Source organism: Penaeus chinensis, chromosome 10 (assembly GCF_019202785.1).
Source record: "Penaeus chinensis breed Huanghai No. 1 chromosome 10, ASM1920278v2, whole genome shotgun sequence".
Taxonomy (NCBI): Eukaryota; Metazoa; Arthropoda; class Malacostraca; order Decapoda; family Penaeidae; genus Penaeus; species Penaeus chinensis.
In genome coordinates, this window is record NC_061828.1 from 7588802 (window position 1) to 7602657 (window position 13856).

The following is a 13856-nucleotide window of genomic DNA, read 5'->3' on the forward strand; positions in this document are numbered from 1 at the left end:
CCGAACAATTTGATTATGCTTGTGCATTTGATCTATATACTAACTTCATATCCATAATATCTATAACCTTTTAGGTGCAATAGTTATCTTGATATGCCACTGAGACCAAGAACTTTATTAAGCATACACTGCACGGTATGTATGTGTTTACATATGATGCCTATGAACCTCTTCTCTTCATGCCCAGCTTTCTCAATAAATCAAAGGACAATAATTACTTTCTGCCTCCAAGTACGATCATGGTCCTGCCTTCCGGTGTACTAGAACAGCAATTTTGCCACTGAATAATGAAGGCTTTTCTACATTGGTGAAGCAGAAAAAAAAAAAAATATATATATATATATATATTAATAAAAAAAATTAAAAACACGAATTATGGAAGGAAAGACACCGGTTGCATTAAGGGGATGAAGAGCCTTATCAGACCTTTCTTTCACATGAGATGTTTACATTACGTAAGTTGAAGTTGGTGTTCCAGTGCTAACAATTTCACTTACTATGTGTCTGCTAATTCTAATTTTAAGAAAGGAAGCCTCCATAGCTCAGTGGCTAGAGCGCTGGTCTAGTAAACCAGAGGCCAGGAGTTCGATTCTCCTTGGAGGCAGAAAGTGTCCATTGTCCTTTATGTTACAGAAAAAAAACAACTTAACACGAAGAATAGAAAAGCAGACAAAATGAGCTAATGGCATACAGTCCATGTTTAATCAGTACTTAGTCCGTGTTGTAACACTGATTGCAAGCACCAGAACAAAAGTATTGTTCTCTTTGAAGCCTTTTGCTGGTTGTGGTTATAAAGTCAGTGTACAATCTTCGTCATGCATAACCACGATGAATATAAACAATCACAATATTCACTTGCTGCAAATTTTGAATTTACACACTTATGAAAAGCGCTACATGAACTTTTTAATGAAGTTTTATTTTAAAATATGAACTATTACCCTCATAATGCAGTGAAGCCTCCATAGCTCAGTGGCTAGAGCGCTGGTCTAGTAAACCAGAGGCCAGGAGTTCGATCCTCCTTGGAGGCAGGAACTGATAATTGTCTTTAACGTTACTGAGGAAATTTTACATGAAGAGAAGAGGGAAACACGCATCATTAATTAATGGCATACACGATGTGCAGTCCACATTTAAGGAACTGCTTGGTTCCAGTGGCATATCAAAAAGACAAGTACCACATTAAAACCTTTTGCTGATTATGGTTAATATATTAATATGCAGGAGCTGACATCTACATAGCAAATCAAATAATTTGCTCTTAGTTTGACTATAGCGAGATAAAAACATCTGTGGCAAAATTTTTATTAACAGTAAAGGCGTGGTTACACTGCCCATCGATTCATCAAATCCAATCGTTTTGAGTGGGATTTGCCCATCGATGGGTTTATTCCACTGTTTTTTTGTCCACTCGTCCGAAGCGATGGGCACCCCATCGTCTGTCGATGGACCAGTGGAAAAATCATATTCGTTGAGAGTCTATAGTATACCTGGTATTAGTCTAATTATATATTTTATGCAGTATTATTATTATATATATATATAAGTAATCTATAATTAATCATCATAATTGTAAATTATCATAGATATACTTATATGAATTATTATTTTAAAAAATCAAACAAAAACAATGCAATATATCTTGTATCCTCATTTGACCGACGAACATAAACAACCGCGCACCTTTTTCGAAGAGGAAGAACGTCTTCTCGTCATAAGAATGTGGAATTCGGAGGCAATTACCTCTCTTCTAGAGAAAGTGAGTCAAGATGTCCTTTGGAATATAAAGCATCCATATTATCTTTTCGTAGTTTAACCAAAACGAATGGGTGGATGGGCTCCAACCCACTGATAATCATTGGATTCCAACGAAATCTATGGGCAGTCTAACCGTAGCTTTAGTCAGCAGTGGTGCTATCTGTTTTATATAAAACAGATAACTCCTAGCCTCTGGTTTACTAGACCAGCGCTCTAGCTACTGAGCTATGGAGGTTTCCTTCATTTTAGAAGTAACATCACACGAGTTATAGCAAGTGTTCAGAATGCACTTATAGGTTTCACAACAGTGTAAATAGAAATTCGCTACAGGTCAATACTGTAACATCTGTTTCATCTTATTCCATTCAAATTAATACCAAATAATTTAACTGATTATAGTTCTGCACTTGATCTATATACTAGCTTCATTTCCATAATATCTAAAACCTTTTAGGTGCAATAGTTATCTTGGTATGCCACTGAGACCAAGTACTTTATTAAGCATATACTGCACGGTATGTATGTGTTCACATATGATACCTATGAACCTCTTCTCTTCATGCCCAGCTTTCTCAATAAATCAAAGGACAATAATCACCTTCTGACTCCAAGTATGATCATGGTCCTGCCTTCTGGTGTACAAGAATAGCAATCTCGCTACTGAATAACGAAGGCTTCTCTACTTTGGCGAAGCAGTAAAAAAAAAAAAATAATACAAAAAAAAAAATAATAATAATAATAATAATAATAAATAAATAAATAAAACACGAATTATGGAAGGAAAGATACCGGTTGCATTAAGGACGTTTCTTTCCCATGAGATGTTTACATTACGTAAGTTGAAGTTGGTGTTCCAGTGCTAACAATTTCACTTACTATGTGTCTGCTAATTCTAATTTTAAGAAAGGAAGCCTCCATAGCTCAGTGGCTAGAGCGCTGGTCTAGTAAACCAGAGGCCAGGAGTTCGATTCTCCTTGGAGACAGAAAGTGATCATTGTCCTTTATGTTACAGAAAAAATACTTAGGACGAAGAATAGAAAAGCAGACAAAATAAACTAATGGCATACAGTCCATGTTTAATCAGTACTTAGTCCGTGTTGTAACACTGATTGCAAGCACCAGAACAAAAGTATTATTCTCTTTGAAGCCTTTGTCTGGTTTTGGTTATAAAGTCAGTGTACAATCTTCGTCATGCATAACCATGATGGATATAAAAATTCACAATATTCACTTGCTGCAACTTTTGATTTAACACACTTATGAAAAGCGCTACATGCACTTTTTAATTGAAGTTTTAGTTAAATATATGTACTATTACCCTCATAATGCAGTGAAGCCTCCATGGCTCAGTGGCTAGAGCGCTGGTCTAGTAAACCAGAGGCCAGGAGTTCGATCCTCCTTGGAGGCAGGAACTGATCATTGTCCTTAACGTTACTGAGGAAATTTTACAAGAGAAGAGGGAAACACGCATCATTAATTAATGGCATACTCGATGTGCAGTCCGTATTTAAGGAAGTGTTTGGTTCCAGTGGCATATCAATAAGACAAGTACTACACTAAAACCTTTTGCTGATTATGGTTAATATATTAATATGCAGGAGCTGACATCCACATAATAAATAAAATAATTTGCTCTTAGTTTGACTGAAGTGAGATAAAAACATCTGTGGCAAAATTTGTATTAACAGTAAGTCAGCAGTGGTGTTATCTGTTTTATATGAAACACGCCTAGAAACGGGCTGGAGAATTAATATACTTGGGCGCGCAGATTTCCGATAAATTAGGCGAATTCTGATTGGCTGTTTGCGGTTGAAAATAAACCAAATATATTATTCATCATTATACATCATGCATGTCAACTCTTGTAGACTGACAAGATCAACAAAACAGGAACACAATATAACATTAAAAACAAGTGCTGAGTAAACATGGACAATACCTCATGCATACCAATAGCTTTCTGCCTCCAAGGAGGATCGAACTCCATGCCAAGATGCATAAGACAGGAAGTGATCATTTTTGTTACTGAACAACTTGAACACAAAGAGTAGAGGCAGATAGAAACTAGCTAATGTCATGCAGTGTTATGTATAAATTCAAAAGATAAGATTAGATATATTTACCAGCAACAAATTATTCATGAAGACGTTTTGTATTGGGCTTTCACTAAAGTAAGGAAGCCTTCATGATCATGTCATTCTAGTGATCAGAGGGCTGGAGCATGATCCCCCTTGGAGGCAGAAAGTGATTATTGTCCTTTGATTTAATATAGTTATAGGTCTCAGTGCCATACCAAGATAACTATTGCACTTAAAATACAGGTCACATGCATAACCATAATCAGTTAAATGATTTGGTATTGATTTGGATGAAATCAAACAATGAATTGTGAAACCTAAAAGCGCAGTATGAACATGTGTGATGTTTACTCTGAATTGAGGGAAGCCTCCATAGCTCAGTGGCTAGAGCGCTGGTCTAGTAAACCAGAGGCCAGGAGTTCAATCCTCCTTGGAGGCAGAAAGCTATTGGTATGCATGAGGAAAGTACATGTTTACTCAGCACTTGTTCTTAGTGGTATATTCTGTCCCTGTTTTGTTGATTTTGTCAATCTGCAAGAGTTGACATGCATAACTGTAATTAATAATATATTTGGTTTATGGATTCCCTTAATTTATCGGAAATCTGATACACATGCTTTCCTAGCAGGTATATTAAAGCTGCAGCCCAGTTTTAGGCGAGGTTTATATGAAACAGATCACACCACTGCTGACCTACTGTACATTTGAGTGGTGCTTAGAGTAATTTCTGGTATTTATTCTAACCAAAAAAAAAAAAAAAAAAGAGAGAGAGAGAGAGAGAGAAAGAGTGAGAATAGAATATATTTGACGTGTATGCCATTAGCTAACAATATATGCATTCTATTTATATTAACTTTTCTCAATAGAATATAGGACAGTGATCACTTATTGCCTCCAAGGAAGATTGAACACCTGATCTCATTTACTAGACTAGCACTTGCTGCTAAGCTATGGATGCTTCCCTTACGGTACTTGTATTAAAACAAGATTTCATCACATGAAGTACTTACGGTTTTCACATATTTGTAACTTAAATTTCGCAGCAGGTGAATATTGTAATATTTAATTTATTTCATTTTGGTCATGCAAACCAGCTCTTGAATATTAACTGCATTATCATACTCACCAAAAGATTTAATGGGTGCAATATCTACCTTCTACCGAGTGCTGGCAATCTGTACTAAATCACTGAGAAGTACTGAAAAATACGGATTGTACCTCATCTATACCATTTATGCCGGTCTCCCTCTACTTACGTAGTAAGGTTTTCCATTAATATAAAGAAAAATCATCACTTCCTGCCTCCAAGGAGGATCGAACTCCTGGCCTCTGGTTTACAAGACCAGCGCTCTAGCCACTGAGCTATGGAGGCTTCCTATCAGAATGGTCATTGCAAACGTTCATGCTCATGCAGTCCTTCCATCATCCAGAAGTTAAAATACATAAGATACTACAGGCCTATCATACTCCAATCATCTAATATTAATAACTATTCTAAGATCGACGAAAAAAAACCAAAACAATGGATAATCATCTTCACAACTTGCAACTTTGGCATACTCCTGGAGGCAGAAGCTGATCACTATCAAACGTAGAGTACTTGTTACACCCTTTAACAGGATCACGTTGATGGTCCCATTCTGATGGACTGGGCAGGCGGGACCAGAGCAGGAGACGCAAATAATTTTCATTTTACAGTGGCTTTTTCTGAAACAGAGCTGTCAGTGCCGACTAATTTACTACGATGCTCTTGGCAGCAGACCTACTAGAAGGAACAGTCTATGATTTCATGGGTATACTAGATACGACAGCTAATGTCTCCATCCCAAACAGTGATGTTAAGAAAGAAAGGAAGAAATGAAGCATTTTATCTGTTCTTTTTTTCCCAAGTTTCCACATCAGGAAGTTTGTGTTCCAAAATTTCACCATAGTATGACCTGCTTTTATACGCGAAGCGTTCTGCTTGGAAAAAAAAAAAAAATGTTACTAGCTCTGCAGCAGAAAATTATTTGCATGTTCTGCTCTGGTCCCGCCTTTCGAGTCAATCAAACTGGGACCGTTATAGTCATTATGCTAAAGGGTGTGACAAGTACTCTGCATTTGATAATTAGTTTCTGCCTCCAAGCAGTTTGCCAAAGCTGCAAGAAGGAAAGATGATATTGTATTTTTGTCTATCTTCGAATAGTTATTAATATTAGATAATTGGAATACGATATGCATGTAGTATCTTATGTAATTTAACTTTTTTTTTATTACAGTTAGTGGTGAAATTGTCGCTTTTTTTTTTTTTGGGGGGGGGGGGGCATAAAAAGGCACTGAAATTAAGTTCCAGCAGTTTTCCTTCTAGATCATACATCTTGAAACTTGCGAAAGGGAGAAAGCGTAGTTTTTCTTTATATATTTGTTAATGGTAAGGCTTCTCAGTACCATAATCAGTTCCTTTCTTGCAGTTTTCCATCTGTATCTTGCATCTGGATGAAACACGTGGTAGTGCTGCATGACCATGAACGTTTGGAAAGCATCCACTGTTTTTCACATAATAGAAAGCCTCCATAGCTCAGTGGCTAGAGCGCTGGTCTAGTAAACCAGAGGCCAGGAGTTCGATTCTCCTTGGAGGCAGAAAGTGATCATTGTCCTTTATGTTACAGGAAAAAAAACAAAAAAAAAACTTAACATGAAGAATAGAAAAGCAGACAAAATAAGCTAATAGCATACAGTCAATGTTTAATCAGTACACTGATTGCAAGCACCAGAACAAAAGTATTGTTCTCTTTGAAGCCTTTAGCTGGTTGTGATTATAAGGTCAGTGTGCAATCTTCGTCATGCATAATCACAAAAAGTTTAAAATATGTACTATTATCCTCATAATGCAGTGAAGCCTCCATAGCTCAGTGGCTAGAGCGCTGGTCTAGTAAACCAGAGGCCAGGAGTTCGATCCTCCTTGGAGGCAGGAACTGATAATTGTCTTTAACGTTACTGAGGAAATTTTACATGAAGAGAAGAGGGAAACACGCATCATTAATTAATGGCATACACGATGTGCAGTCCACATTTAAGGAAGTGCTTGGTTCCAGTGGCATATCAAAAAGACAAGTACTACATTTAAACCTTTTGCTGATTATGGTTGATATATTAATATGCAGGAGCTGACATCCACATAGTAAATAAAATCATTTGCTCTTAGTTTGACTGAAGTCAGATAAAAACATCTGTGGCAAAATTTGTATTAACAGAGGCGTGAAACCCATAAATGTTGTATGGCCTTTATATGAACCCTTGCTTTAATAAGTGCATCGTCTCCTATGCATCTACTGTAGAAGCCTGCATAGTTCGTTGGATAGATCAGAGGTTAGCAGTCTGATCTTCCTAGGGAGCAAAAATCAAGTGGTATACATGAGTTACAGTCCATGTCTACTCATTACTTGCTCTAAGTGACATACTGTATCCCCCTTTATTGATCCTGTCAATATATAAGATCTGGTATACATGATGTAATGAATAAAAAATAGTTGGTCTTAATTCTTCAGGGGTAGCTGTACCCACTCACCGATCAGAATTTACCCAACTTATCAGATGTGTTTGTGCCAATTGCATATATATAAGTTACAGGCCGCGTTCATACAAGGTCTATATAACAACAGATCTCCCCATTGTTGTCCTACACTTCATGTGACCGGAACTTAGGTTCTACGGTATAACAGAAAATGGCAATACAGACCAGATAGATTACTTCTGATGATAACATGAGGGTCTGAGAAAATAGCATGAGCAGGTATAGGGAGGGGGTGCAACTAGGTATATGCATAATACAAAGAATGATAATGGTAATGATAATGATAATGATAATAATGATGGCGACGGAATCACAATTATTATTAATATTATCATTATAATTATTAGTGTTATTATTATTACTTCAGTTTATTTTATCTTATGTGAATTGCAGCCAATCACTAAACACAAAGGACTGCCACACCACACATAGACACTAGCTGGGCAGTACCAAATACTGGAACTGGAGCAGATATTGTTACGACTAGATATCAGGTGTGTGTGTGCCGAACCTTCCTGATTAGGCCTTTTAATCTGACTGGGACGCAGGGAAGCACAGGACCGTCCCATTTTCATTCAGGTGACATTTTGGATGAGGAAGTCGATGGTGGAATACTGCATCTCTTTCCGCCAACCATTTCGCTGGTAAGCATCACCTTGGGGTAAACACCCTAGAAAAGAAGTAGTATTTCTTTTTTTTTTTTTTTTTTTAGCAACATCCCATTACTGTTCGGGGGTCCTTGGTCTTAATCCACGGTGAAGTGTTTATATGGTTGTGTTACAGTAAATTCACACTGTTAGAGAAAACCTGTAAAATGTTTTTTTTTTTATCTGAGCGAAATTACATGCGTAGTATGGAAAAAGAGTAAAATATGCATTTTAGCGCCTTTTGCGATAAATGACGCCATTTCTAATCTCTTAGAAGTTTACTAGGCCAATAATGATGTTATGGGTGATTTTGAAAGCTCGGGCACCGCAGATATGAGGTAAGATGTTCAGGTCATTTAAGAGGAGAAAAGTGACCTACAAGAGTTTCCGGAATCGATTCCAGGACTCTGAGTATACCTCCAGCAATACCAGTAATGATTCGGATCTCAGACCTTAGAAGGAAGACACGAAGAGGAAAATTATAAGGAACTTTGCCGAGCCGATATCGACAGTGGGGTCCCGACGTCAAGAGTCGGAGAGGCAACCGATTGCATGAGAGGTTTTTGTCTATGCCGGGCACGATTTAGTTGGCAAGAATTTGTCTATAGAGTACAATGGTAACAAGCCAGTAAAGAAATTAATATAATTGAAATAACTAAATAATACTTGCTGATATACGTTTGTTTTCTGACCTTTATTCGTTGTCGAATGTAATTCACGTTTCTTTCCTATTTCTTTTGTCAGTAGTGTACGTAGTCTAGTTCTCTATATCGGGTATGGCTCGAAATGCGCCATGGCATTTGATAAAGAGGAGCAATTTCATATTCAGTGCTATCCCCTTTTTTGACAAGGGAACACATTCCTGCTGAGAAGGGTCAACCAAAGCCAAGCCTCATGGACGGCTGTAACAAAGATTGTCACTGCCGACAACTAGTTTACCAGGATACTCTTGGCAGCAACCTTTGTTTATTGGAACTACTTCTGTACCAGATATGACAGCTGACACCTAATGTCTCCATCACCAACGGTGTTGTGAAGAAAGGAAGGAAGGACGAAGAATGATGAAGATGACGAAGCATCTTATCAGATCTTTCTTTCGCAAGTGTCCACATCAGGAAGGCCTCCAAGTTGGCATTCCAGAATCTTTACTCACTACAGTATGACCTGGCTTTATGCCAAGAACAAGTTCTGCTTAAAGAAAAAAAGAAGATAAGAGAAAGAAAGAAAAAAAGATGTTGCCAGCTCTGCAACAGAAAGAGCGTCTGTATCTTGCATCTGGATAAAACTCGTGGAAGGGCAGCATGGCCATGAACGCTTATAGTATAGGTACTGTTTCCTACTGTACGATAAGAAGCCTCCATAGCTCAGTGGCTAGAGCGCTGGTCTTGTAAACCAGAGGCCAGGAGTTCGATCCTCCTTGGAGGCAGAAAGTAATAATTTTTCTTTATATTAACAAAAAAAAAAAAAAAAAAAAAAAAAAAAAAAACGTAAGTAGGAGACACACAACTGACTAATGGTATACACGAATTTGAGTTCATTTCATTACTTCTCAGTTGCAGCACCCAGTACAATATTGATAATGCACCCTTAAACCTTTTGGTGATTCTGATTATAAAGTTAGTATTCAAGAGATGGTATATAAGACCGTAATGAAATAAGATAAATATCACAATATTTACCAACAAAATAATTTGAGTTACAGATATTTGAAATCCGTAAGTGCTGTATGACACGTGATAAAATTTTGTTTAAACATAGGACTGTTCCTTTGACTGTCAGGAAGCTTCCATTGCTCAGTAACAATTGCTGGTCTAGTAAAGCAGATCAGAGGCCAGGAACTCGATCTTCCTTGAAGACAGTAAGTGATCATTGTCCTTTATTTTATTGGGAAAAAAGTTATCAATAGAATACAGATATTATTAGCTAACGCCATATACGTGCAGTCTATAAAGTACTTGTTCTCATTGACAATATTGTTATTAATGTCAGTCTGCCAGTCTTCTTTCTCTTGTTCAGTCTTCTTTCTCTTGACAATATTGTTATTAATGTCAGTCTGCCAGTCTTCTTCCTCTTGTTCAGTCTTAGTCATAATCAGTTTTTTTTTTTTATTTATTTTTTTTTTTTTTATAAACTGCAGCTGGGTCAGAGGACCAGAATTCACTCTCTAAGTTCCACTTAAATTAGCAGTAGGCCAGCAGTGGTGTGATCTGTTTTATATAAACCTCGCGTGCTGGGCACGCATTTACAATCAGATTTCCAGTAATGTAGTCGAATTCTGATTGGTTTACGGTTGAAAATAATGTATATTATTCACTGCAGTCATACATGTCAACGCTTGTAGACTGACAAGATCAACAATATAGCACTAAAAACAAGTGCTAAGTAAACATAGACAATACCTCACATATACCATTAGCTTTCTGCCTCCAAGGAGAATCGAACTCCTGGCCTCTGGTTTACTAGACCAGCGCTCTAGCCACTGAGCTATGGAGACTTCCTTCACTTCAAAATATACATCTGTTTTAGCAAATGTTCATACCGTACTTTTAGGTTTCACTATTCTGTTAATATAAATTAGCTACAGGTCAATATTGCAACATCTGTTTTACCTTATTTCATCCAAATTAATACCAAATAAGTTTATTGCCTATGGCTTTGCGTGTGATCTTCTGTATATTAACTTCGTAACCATAGAAACCAATTTTTTTAGGTGCAAGTTACCTTGGTAAGCCACTGAGACCTAGTACTTTATTAAGCATACACAACACACGGTTTTCACGTTTGTTAATACTAAATTTGCTGCTGGTAAATATTGTGATATCTAATTTTATCTTTTTCAACTAAATATTATACTAATGCATGACAGCTCGTATATATTCACTTTATAATCTTTAGAAAAAAAATGTAAGGAGTGCAATACATGTCTTGTCCTGGGTGCTTGCAACCAATGCTACATCACTGAGAACGAATACTGATTAAATATGGGCCATGGCTCATTTATGTCTTTAGTTAATTTCTGTCTGCTTCTTCTGTGTTCAAAATGACCACTTCCTATCTTGTGCATCTTGGTTAATAAAAAATAATTTAACTGATTATGGTTGTGCATTTGATCTTTATAATAACTTCATAACGATAATAGCCAAAACCGTTTAGGTGTAATAGTTATCTTGGTATGCCACTGCGATCAAGTACTTTATTAAGCATACACTGCACGACATGTATGTCTTTACTATTATACTTATCAACCTCTTCTTTTCATGTCCAGCTTTCTCAATAAATCAAAGGACAATAATCACTTTCTGCCTCCAAATACGATCATGCTTCTGCCTTCTTATGTATTAGAATTGCAGCTACCCACTGGATAATGAAGATTTCTTTATTTTGGTGTTAAACAAAAATAATCGTGCAACACATTGTGATACATGTCTTGTCCTGGTGCTTCCAACCAATGTTACATCACTGAGAACGAACACTGCTTATGCCAATAGCTAATTTGTGTCCGTTTCTACTCTTTGTTTTCAAGTTTCTCAGTAATAAAATGATCACTCCCTGTCTTGTGCAACTTGGCATACGATAGCAGTAACAATTATATGTTCAATTTCACTCCTACCTGGCAAGGGATCGGACAAGTAAAGACATAACCCTTAACTTCATGAACTGCCTATAACTGGTTTACATCTCTACCCTTGATGACAAATATTCCTTGGAGAACATCTCTCTGATATCCACCCATCAGCGTAAGTGGCCTAGATTTTTTTTTTTGTTTTTTTGTTTTTTCGTAGGGATGCTACATATGGCAGCCGTCAGTATCTCCATCGCCAATAGTCATGTAAATTATGGAAGGAAGGATGCCACTTGCATGAAGGACGTTCTGGATCTGAATGAAGAACCTTATTTTCGCAGATATTTTTACATTAGGAAGATTGAAGTTGGCGTTACAGTGCTACATAACCATTTGACTCACTATATGACTGCTATTTCTTATTTTAGGAAAGGAAGCCTCCATAGCTCAGTGGCTAGAGCGCTGGTCTAGTAAACCAGAGGCCAGGAGTTCGATTCTCCTTGGAGGCAGAAAGTGATCATTACCCTTTGTTACAGAAAACCTTAACACTAAGAATAGAGAGGCAGACATAATAAACTAATGACACACAGTCCATGTTAATCAGTATTTGGTCCGTTTTGTAGTATTGGTTGCAAGCAGCAGAACAAAACTGATTGCTCTCCTTGAAGCATTAGCTTGGTTGTGGCAATGAGGTCTATGTGCATTGCCATGCATAATCACAATGAATATGAAAAAAAAAAAATCACAATATTCACTGGCTGCAAATTCTGACCTAACAAACTTGTGAAAAATGTTACATAAATGTTTAGTTATGTCTTTGTTTAAAATCTGTACTGCTTCATTTCACTTCACTTTTCAATTGCTGTAACATGAGGTGTGAGGTTTATTTTATTATGAAAGAAGCCTCCATAGCTCAGTGGCTAGAGCGCTGGTCTAGTAAACCAGAGGCCAGGAGTTTCGATCCTCCTTGGAGGCAGAAACTGATTGTCTTTAATGTTATTAAGATTCTTCTACATTTGAGTGCTTGTTCCCAGTGGCATATCAACAAGACAAGTATTACACTTAAAACTTTTGCTGATTATGGTTAATGTTAGTTAATGGCAGACACGACGAGCAGTCCATGTTTAATTAAATGCTAATGGTTAATATGCAGGAACTGGCATGCACATAGTAAATATAATGATTTGCTATTTGTTAGAATGATGTGAGATAAAACATCTATGTATTAACAGAGACGTGAAACCTAAAGGTACTGTATGACCATTTTGTGAACCCTTGCTTTAATAAGTGCATCGTCTCCTGTGTGTCTACTGCGGAAGCCTCCACAGCTCAGTGGAGGCCAGCAGTTTGATCCTCCTAGGAAGCTGAGATCAAATAGTATACCAGTTACAGACCATGTTTAATCAGTACTTGCTCTAAGTGGCATACTGTATCCCCCTGTATCATGGATCTTGTCGCTATATAAAAACTGGCATGTATGACTGTTATGAACAAAATAATTATTTTACATTGATTCTTAATAATGTTACCCAAACATTTAACAGAAAGGTATATTTAAGTAACAGCCCGCTTCCATGAAAGATATGTATGATAACAGATCTCCCCACTGCTATCCTACACTTCATGTTAGCAGAACTTAGATTCTATGATATAATAGAAAATAACAATACAGACCAGATAGATTACTTCTGATAATAACATGAGGGTCTGAGAAAATAACAGGAACAGGTATAGGGAAGGGGTGCAACTAAGTATATGCAAAACACTAATAATGATAATGATGATAGTCACGGTACCACGATTGTTATTAATATCATCATCATCATGGGTGTTATTATTATTATTACTTCAGTTTATTTTAGTTTATGTGATTCGCAGCCAATCACTGCACACAGGAACTCCTGACCTCTGATTTACTAGACCAGCGGTCTAACTACTATGGAGGTTTCACTGTATTATGAGGGTAATAGAACACACTTTAAACTAAGACTTCATTAAAACTTCATGCAGCACTTTTCACAAATTTGTTAATTCAAAATTTGCAGCAAGCTATTAATTTGATTAAAAAAAAAAGAAAAAAAAATCACTGTGGTTATGCACATTGACCTTATAACCGCAACCCGCTAAAGGCTGCAAGGAAAGCAATACTTTTGTTCTAGTGCTTGCAGCCAGTGTAACAAGAAGAGCCAAGTACTGATTAAACATGGACTGTGTGTCATTAGCTTATTATGGCTGCCTCTCTGTTTTTAGTGTTTAGG

At 36.9% G+C, this 13856-nt stretch overlaps 12 non-coding genes across 12 annotated transcripts; 10 read left to right on the forward strand and 2 right to left on the reverse strand.

Moving 5' to 3' along the window:
- Positions 1-531: 531 nt before the first annotated feature.
- Trnat-agu lies at positions 532-604 on the forward strand. The gene has a single exon. It is a non-coding gene; the product is annotated as a tRNA-Thr (tRNA).
- A 354-nt stretch (positions 605-958) lies between these two features.
- Trnat-agu lies at positions 959-1031 on the forward strand. The gene has a single exon. It is a non-coding gene; the product is annotated as a tRNA-Thr (tRNA).
- A 1637-nt stretch (positions 1032-2668) lies between these two features.
- Positions 2669-2741, forward strand: Trnat-agu. The gene has a single exon. It is a non-coding gene; the product is annotated as a tRNA-Thr (tRNA).
- Positions 2742-3093: 352 nt separating this feature from the next.
- On the forward strand, positions 3094-3166 carry Trnat-agu. The gene has a single exon. It is a non-coding gene; the product is annotated as a tRNA-Thr (tRNA).
- A 1036-nt stretch (positions 3167-4202) lies between these two features.
- On the forward strand, positions 4203-4275 carry Trnat-agu. The gene has a single exon. It is a non-coding gene; the product is annotated as a tRNA-Thr (tRNA).
- Positions 4276-5135: 860 nt separating this feature from the next.
- Trnat-ugu lies at positions 5136-5208 on the reverse strand. Its single transcript has one exon. It is a non-coding gene; the product is annotated as a tRNA-Thr (tRNA).
- Positions 5209-6382: 1174 nt separating this feature from the next.
- Positions 6383-6455, forward strand: Trnat-agu. The gene has a single exon. It is a non-coding gene; the product is annotated as a tRNA-Thr (tRNA).
- A 258-nt stretch (positions 6456-6713) lies between these two features.
- On the forward strand, positions 6714-6786 carry Trnat-agu. Its single transcript has one exon. It is a non-coding gene; the product is annotated as a tRNA-Thr (tRNA).
- Positions 6787-9389: 2603 nt separating this feature from the next.
- Positions 9390-9462, forward strand: Trnat-ugu. Its single transcript has one exon. It is a non-coding gene; the product is annotated as a tRNA-Thr (tRNA).
- A 995-nt stretch (positions 9463-10457) lies between these two features.
- Positions 10458-10530, reverse strand: Trnat-agu. Its single transcript has one exon. It is a non-coding gene; the product is annotated as a tRNA-Thr (tRNA).
- A 1504-nt stretch (positions 10531-12034) lies between these two features.
- Positions 12035-12107, forward strand: Trnat-agu. Its single transcript has one exon. It is a non-coding gene; the product is annotated as a tRNA-Thr (tRNA).
- A 393-nt stretch (positions 12108-12500) lies between these two features.
- On the forward strand, positions 12501-12574 carry Trnat-agu. Its single transcript has one exon. It is a non-coding gene; the product is annotated as a tRNA-Thr (tRNA).
- Positions 12575-13856: the final 1282 nt, after the last annotated feature.